The sequence below is a fragment of the Grammomys surdaster genome, unplaced genomic scaffold (genome assembly GCF_004785775.1).
Source record: "Grammomys surdaster isolate TR1022 unplaced genomic scaffold, NIH_TR_1.0 362, whole genome shotgun sequence".
Classification (NCBI taxonomy): domain Eukaryota; kingdom Metazoa; phylum Chordata; class Mammalia; order Rodentia; family Muridae; genus Grammomys; species Grammomys surdaster.
Window position 1 is genome coordinate 1,462,358 of NW_021604781.1, and position 6,818 is coordinate 1,469,175.

The following is a 6,818-nucleotide window of genomic DNA, read 5'->3' on the forward strand; positions in this document are numbered from 1 at the left end:
TCGCTGTAACACATCACTGAGATGGGATAGTTTACTGCGTTGTAACTATTTGGCTTATGGCTCTGGGTCTGGGAAGTTTTAGCCTGTGTTTGGCATCTGGTGAGGCCCGTTAGCTGTGTCATAACATGTTAAGTATATGTGTCACCTTGGGTCTCCTTCTGGTAAAGTCACTAATTGTCACTATGGGGGCTCAGCCTCCTTGTCACACCTGATCCGAGTTGCCTCTTAGAAACCCAGGTCCTGGCTTGTTTTCTATTGCTGTGATAAACACCATGACCACAAGCAGCTTGAGGAAAAGAGGGTTCATTTCACCTCACAGATGACAGAGCATTAGAGAGGGAGGTCAGGGCAGGAGCCTGGAGGCAAGGACTGAAGGGAAGTCATGGGCGAACGCTGCTTAATGAAGGCCCGACCTCGGCTTGCTCAACCTGATTTCTTATACAATCCAGGACCACCCACCCAGAGATGGAACTGTCCACGGTGAGTTGGGCCTTCTTACGTCAACCATCAATCAAGAAAAGGCTAGCCTGATTGGAGGCAGTTTCTCAACTGAGGTTCCCTCTTCCGGAGATTCTCACTCTTGAAACTAGCCAACAAATTAATTAAGTAAGTAAGTAATCAGTAAAGGCCCCATCTCTAGATGCATTCATTACACATGCTTTGGAGATTGTTTCTAGCACATGAGTCTCCAGGGGACACACCAACATTCCTTTAAGTATTAGTCTTAATGTCACCGCAGAGACACAGGCTCTGAACTCCTTTTGCTATGGTTTTGTTTTGTTTTGTTTTTCTCCTTCCCTTCTCCCTTTTGTGCCCGCCCCACTCACTCCGCCCCTGCTGGGCTATCGCTCTGGCCCGAAGTACACTGTAGCTGTCTTCAGACACCCATACGAGGGCATCAGATCTCATTACTGATGGTTATGAGCCACCACGTGGTTGCTGGGATTTGAACTCATGACCTCTAGGAGAGCAGTCGGTGCTGTTAACCACTGAGCCATCTCACCAGCCCCTTTCCCTGTTTTCTATTGTAAAAGCAACCTGTTTATTTCCCTTTAACACATCACATTCTACATGGTCTCATTTATTTGTTTACCTCTCTTGGTCTCTGTAGCTGTAGGAGGACGACACATGCTCCAAGAACACAGCAACCAAGGCTGGCTGGAGCGTGACTACCTTCACATCTAGAATGGTGGCCAGCCACAGCAGATCTCCGTCAAATGAATGAAATGAGGTGCTTTTGTTTCAGAATCACAAATTACACAGTTATACAGTAAATATGTTGCTAGGAATTATCTGATGTCTGTTTTCCTGATGCCTTGATTTTTCTGAGATGCTGGGTTTACGGCAGCATCCCCTGCCTTATGCAAATAAGGATGGACCAGAACATTTAGAAAACTACAATCATAAACATATTCATGTATGGTATAGTCATAAGAGAAAACATTCAATCATAAACCAGTCTACAAAGTGAAGCCCCGAGCTAACTGCAGTTTTAACTGAAATTTTATTCTCCCCCCGGAGAGAGGGACAATGTTCAACCTCCTTCATAACCAAACAAACACACATCTTTTACCTTCCAAATGGGCAAGTATTTTATTTTTTAAGATAACACTCTTTTGGCTAGGGCAACGTGAAGTGAATACACTGTTGTGCATCTCCAGTAAAAGCCTCAGTTGAGGGGCTGGAGAGATGGCTCAGTGGTTAACAGCACTGGCTGCTCTTCCAGAGGACCCAGGTTCAGTTCCCAGTACCCACAGAGTGGCCACAGTTTGTGATTGCAATTCCAGGAGATCCAGCGCCCTCTTCTGACCTCTGTTGGTACTGCATACACATGCTACACAGCACCCAAACACCTTAGCATACAAATAAAATATACAAAGTCAGCATTTAAAAAAAAAAAAGAAAAACCCTCAAATTAGAAAACATTTTCTAGAAAAACAATGTACCAAGCTGCACTGAAGTTATTATACATTGTCTACCTGGCATGTCCAGCTGAGGAAATAATATGAATTTATTGACCGTGTAAGTTAAGTAGATTAATATTACAGATCATGAAGTTGTTTACTTTGAAAGTATCTAAATACAGTCAGGTATGGTCTTAGAAATATACACATGTCTCTATGAAATAATGGATGGGCAGTGTATGCATACGGTTTTATTTTTAGAAAGGTCACTTTATTTTCACAAAGTATTTAACTACAATGAAAATTAATTCCATGTTATGATATTAAATGGAGAAAAAACAGTCAACTAAAAAGTATACACTGTATCCCAAATTTGCTAGAATAAGTATACATCTGAATGAGTCGAAAAGTTCATAAAGTCGAGGCTGGAGAGATGGCTCGGCAAGTAAGAGCATTTGCTGTTCTTGCAGAGGACTTGGGTTTGGTTCTTTGCATCCACAAGGAGCCTCATAACCATCTGTAGCTCCAGTTCTAGTAAACCCAATGCATTTTTCCGGATCCATGGATACCAGGTACAGATATGCACATAATACATACATACACACATACATACATACATACATACATACACACATACATACATACATACATACACACATACATACATACATATTTGTAAGTTCTTACATATAAAATAAAAGTAAATAAATCTTAAAAAAATAGAAAAGCCCATAGACCAATATAAAAATGTTAATAGCAATGATCTCTGAGTATATTGCTAACTTTAAAAAAAAATTTCCTGTTAAATACTGCAGATAATGTAATGTTCTGTGTCTTCTATGTTTATATTTAATCAGAAAAGGTTTAATGAAAAAGAGGGGACTGGAGAGATGGCTCAGTGGTTATGAGTCCTGGGTTTGATTCAGAGCACCCAGGAGATCCGTTGCCCTCTTCTGGATTCTGCAGGCACCAGACATGCTTGTGATACGCAGACACCCATGCAGACAAAACACACATACCCATAAAATAAAATAATGAAAAAAAAATGGACATGAATAATACATAGCTACATGCAATGCCATGCATGTTCATTAAAAAGCTTTAAAAACAAAGCAAAAGCCAAACCTGGACCAGGTGGAAGGAAAATCCTCAGCTGTGGCTTTAAGGTTGACTCAGTGGCTGCCTAGCAATGTCACAGATAGCCCGAGATAAGTTAGGATGAATGCTAATTACCGACCAGCAACAGTAAGTCCCTTATCTAGAAAACAGTTCAGAGACTGGAAAATACATTAGAAGAAGGACCCGGGGTGGTCCTTTGGACTATTGGATCAATGTGTTTAAAGCCAGGCACACTATAACTCTAGTCCGGGGGTTCTCATGCTTCCTTAGGCTGCTACCCTTTGATACAATTCCTGTTGTGGTGAACCCCCACCATGAAATTATTTTTGTTGCTATTTTATAACCAGTTGTAATGAATGTAATGTAAATATCTGTGTTTTCCAGTGGTCCCGGACGACCTCTGTGAAAGGGTCGCGACCCTCAGGTTGAGAACTGCAGCTCTAGTCCAATCCCTACTCTCCGCCTGGAAGAAGACTCAAGTGTTGCCTCTCCTCACTGGGCGCATCAGCCAGTCTCCTGTGCTGACGTCAGAAAGCATGCTTCAAAGCACTTTTTAGAACCCAGGCTCCCCCGGCCACCATCTTCCTTTATTTTTCTTACAGGAAATTTTAGGGGTTTATCAGATTATGTTAAAAGTTGAAGGTGGGCGAGGGATAGTGGCTTGCCTTAAATCCCAGCGTGCAGGAGACAGAGGCTGAGGTGGACAGAGGCTGAGGCGGACTGGTCACTATGTAGACCAGGCCAGCGTGAAACTAAAGAGGGGTTAGATTCAAAATCCTCCCGTCTTTCTACTCTCTCAGCTACTTCCGCCAGCAGCTGCTCGTGTCATCACTTGGGTTTTACTGTGTACATCCCTGGGCAGTGTACTCCCTCAGAATTAAGGAAATAGGATAGCCATGTTATCCAGTTCTCACAAGGAGACCCGCACCCTTGGGTCTTGCTTTCAAATGACCCATTCATAGTTTACTGGATGCTATCTTTTTTGCATGCTGATAAGAGAGAGATTCATAACATCAATCTTGCCTGTTCATGAACTGTCCAGAAGGTAGCCACACCCACTCCCAGGTGCTCAGGGTCCATGCCCAAGAACAGCTGCTGGAAGATGAGGCTCCTGGGTTGCAACATCTTGAAGCTCCCTGTGATCCTTCAACAGGCCTGTGGCCTGCTCCTGGTGTTCTGCTCTCTGTGCCTCAGAATGACTCATCTGTTACAGTGAAGAATGGAAGCTCCTGTCCTGGAAAGGGCCTATTCCCAAGCTGCTGCAGGGTACCACAGTGTAGGCCCAAACTCCTACACCTCCTTTGAGCACCTCCTTGAGATCACAGGTCCGCCCCCTGACCCCAAGCCCAAGGTAACACAAAACCACTGTTGGGCTTGGATGGTTGCCTGGGCAGGAGATGCTGTGGTCAGCACCCTCACTGGGTATTCAAGGACTGATGGTTCAGTCACCCTGGAGTTATGACCATGATGTCATATCTTGTGACTTCTTCTGTCTATCATTTTGTTGATGACCTATGTGGAGTGGCCTTTGGAAAAGATCAGAGGCACAGGAGTGCAAAGAAAAGGCTGTGTCAGCTTTCAGCACTCAGATTGGGTGGGGTGGAGGGGTACAGGGGACAGCATGGGAGTTGGGTGGATGGTGGTAGGGAGACAGGGGACTGTATCTGACACTGATATTCAGAATGGACAATTGTAATTTTTTGCCTTTGAGATATAGTAATACAATGTGAGGGAATGAACTCATCTCTGTGATAAAGCTAACAATAAAAATACTCATAAAAACATTGTGTCTATACTGAACACCTCAGACTTCTGTTGTTGTTGTTCCTGAACTAGCACAGTGGGTCTACCAAGCACACAGTCTGTGTGTTATCAGGTATTGTAAGTCAATCAGACATGACTGAAGGTGTAGGAAAGGGCTGCTGGCTGGTCGCTGGCCTGGCTGTAAATGCCACACCATTTACAGAAATGGACTAGGAACATTAAGAAAGGACTAGAACATTGTGGATCATGGTACCAGGCCTCAGTGGACTGCAAAGTGATCTCCACTTAGAATATACCCAAGCTGAACTCTGTTGGTGACCGTTTCTTTCCCGTTTATTTCTCAAATATGTGTTTCTTTGACTATTGTGTTGCCGCCCTGACATCCTGACCCGTGTCCCTTTCTCGCCCAGACACACCCTGTATCCACCTGTTGTTTCTTACTCAGGTACATTCTGTCCACAAATTTGTTCATTTGGACTTGCTGCTGCTGCTACTTTTATTTTTTTCTATTTATTTATTTAGCTATTTATTTACTATTTTTGTACGTATTTATTTACTTAGTCTTGTGGGGGCATTGCCATGGCACATATGTATATAAGTCAGATGACAACTTTCAGGCATTGGTTTCTCCCTCTACCAGGGGTTGAACTCAGGGTCCTTGGGCTTGGCAGCAAGAACCTTTCTTTACACTCTGAGCAGTCTCACCAGCCCTTGTTTCTTCTTTTGATTCCAAACAGATGTGTGAATCTGTTCATCTTGGTTTCATCTTGGTTAAAGAAAAAGAAATCCAGTACACTAGTTAATTGTAGTGATGAGTTTGTGCTACACGGCTTCGGCTCCAGGAGGACTGCAGGCACGCACCCACCCAGGAGCTATCTTTGAATCTTCGAATGAAAGACACACAATCACACGTTAGCTTATTTTTAAAATGCCTTGGCTACCTCAAAGACTGGGTACTCCTAAACCTTTTCCTGTTATCCCAGACCCTATCGGGGTAATGGCCAGTGGTCTCCCATGCAAGTTCTCACATGACTCATTGACTCTCTCTCCTGCAGCTCTCCTCTTCTGTCTCCCACGCCATCCTGGGGATCCTCCATCTCCCTCCTCCTGCCTCATCTCCCTGTGCCCAGCCATTAGCTGCTGGCATCTTTATTGATCGATCAAAAACCAATTGGGGACAAGGACCTTTAGCATTTGGACATGCAGATTCTCAGTAGAATAAAAGCATCAGGACCAATCTCCAACAGTTAATGATGACAAGGTAGATTTCATTCACGGGGAAGGGGTTCATGGCAATGGGTAGGGAGACCATGAGATGGAGTGTGGAAGAGAAAGAACCCAGGTTAAACTCCATCTTCCAGGTGATGGAAACTTAGTGCCCATATTCATATGTTGATGTTAGGTGGAGCTGGTGCCTCTAGGAAGTGGTTACAGTTAGATGAGGTTCTATAGCCTGGTGGAAAAGAGGCCTAGGCTGCCAAGCTTGTTCCGTAACACCATGTGATGGCCTTGGCCTTGTTAGGATGTAGCCAGAAGGCTGCACTAGATCCCAGTGTCATTCTCTTGAACTTCCCAGTGTGTGTGTGTGTGTGTATGTGTGTGTGGTGTGTATGATGTGTGTGTATGTGTATGGTGTGTGTGTGAGTGTGTATGGTGGGTGTATGGTGTGTGTGTGAGTATATTTGTGTTTGTGTGTGTGGCGTGTGTGTATGGTGTGTGTTTGCGTGCTTTCACGTGTATAGTGTGTTGTGGGAAATAGACCAACATGCTTCCCACATTCCTGCCGGCAACTCTTTGCCCTGCGTGGTCCTACCACCTTGGTCTCTAGCTAGCCCAGCTCTAGTTCACTTGTCTCTGGAGCCTCTAGTTCCTTCTCAGCCATAACACCCCTGTGGTCAGCAGTCCCACATTCCAGTAACCATCTAGCGGGGTGTTCTCATCTCAGCAGACTTTCTGGCCCAGGGCCCCTGAGACATCTCTACTGGACTTGCTAATTTCCTTTGGTGGGGTCGCTGCCATGCCAGCCCCATG

General features: G+C 44.5%; 1 long non-coding RNA gene across 1 annotated transcript in view; it reads left to right on the forward strand.

The window, feature by feature from the left end:
* The window catches only part of LOC114631475, a 4,689-nt gene extending 1,097 nt beyond the window's left edge, over positions 1 to 3,592 (forward strand). The window contains exons 2-4 of the long non-coding RNA XR_003712965.1: positions 450 to 606; positions 1,112 to 1,231; positions 3,408 to 3,592. This is a non-coding gene — a long non-coding RNA (uncharacterized LOC114631475). The remainder of the gene's footprint in view (positions 1 to 449; positions 607 to 1,111; positions 1,232 to 3,407) is intronic.
* The last annotated feature ends 3,226 nt before the right edge of the window (positions 3,593 to 6,818 follow it).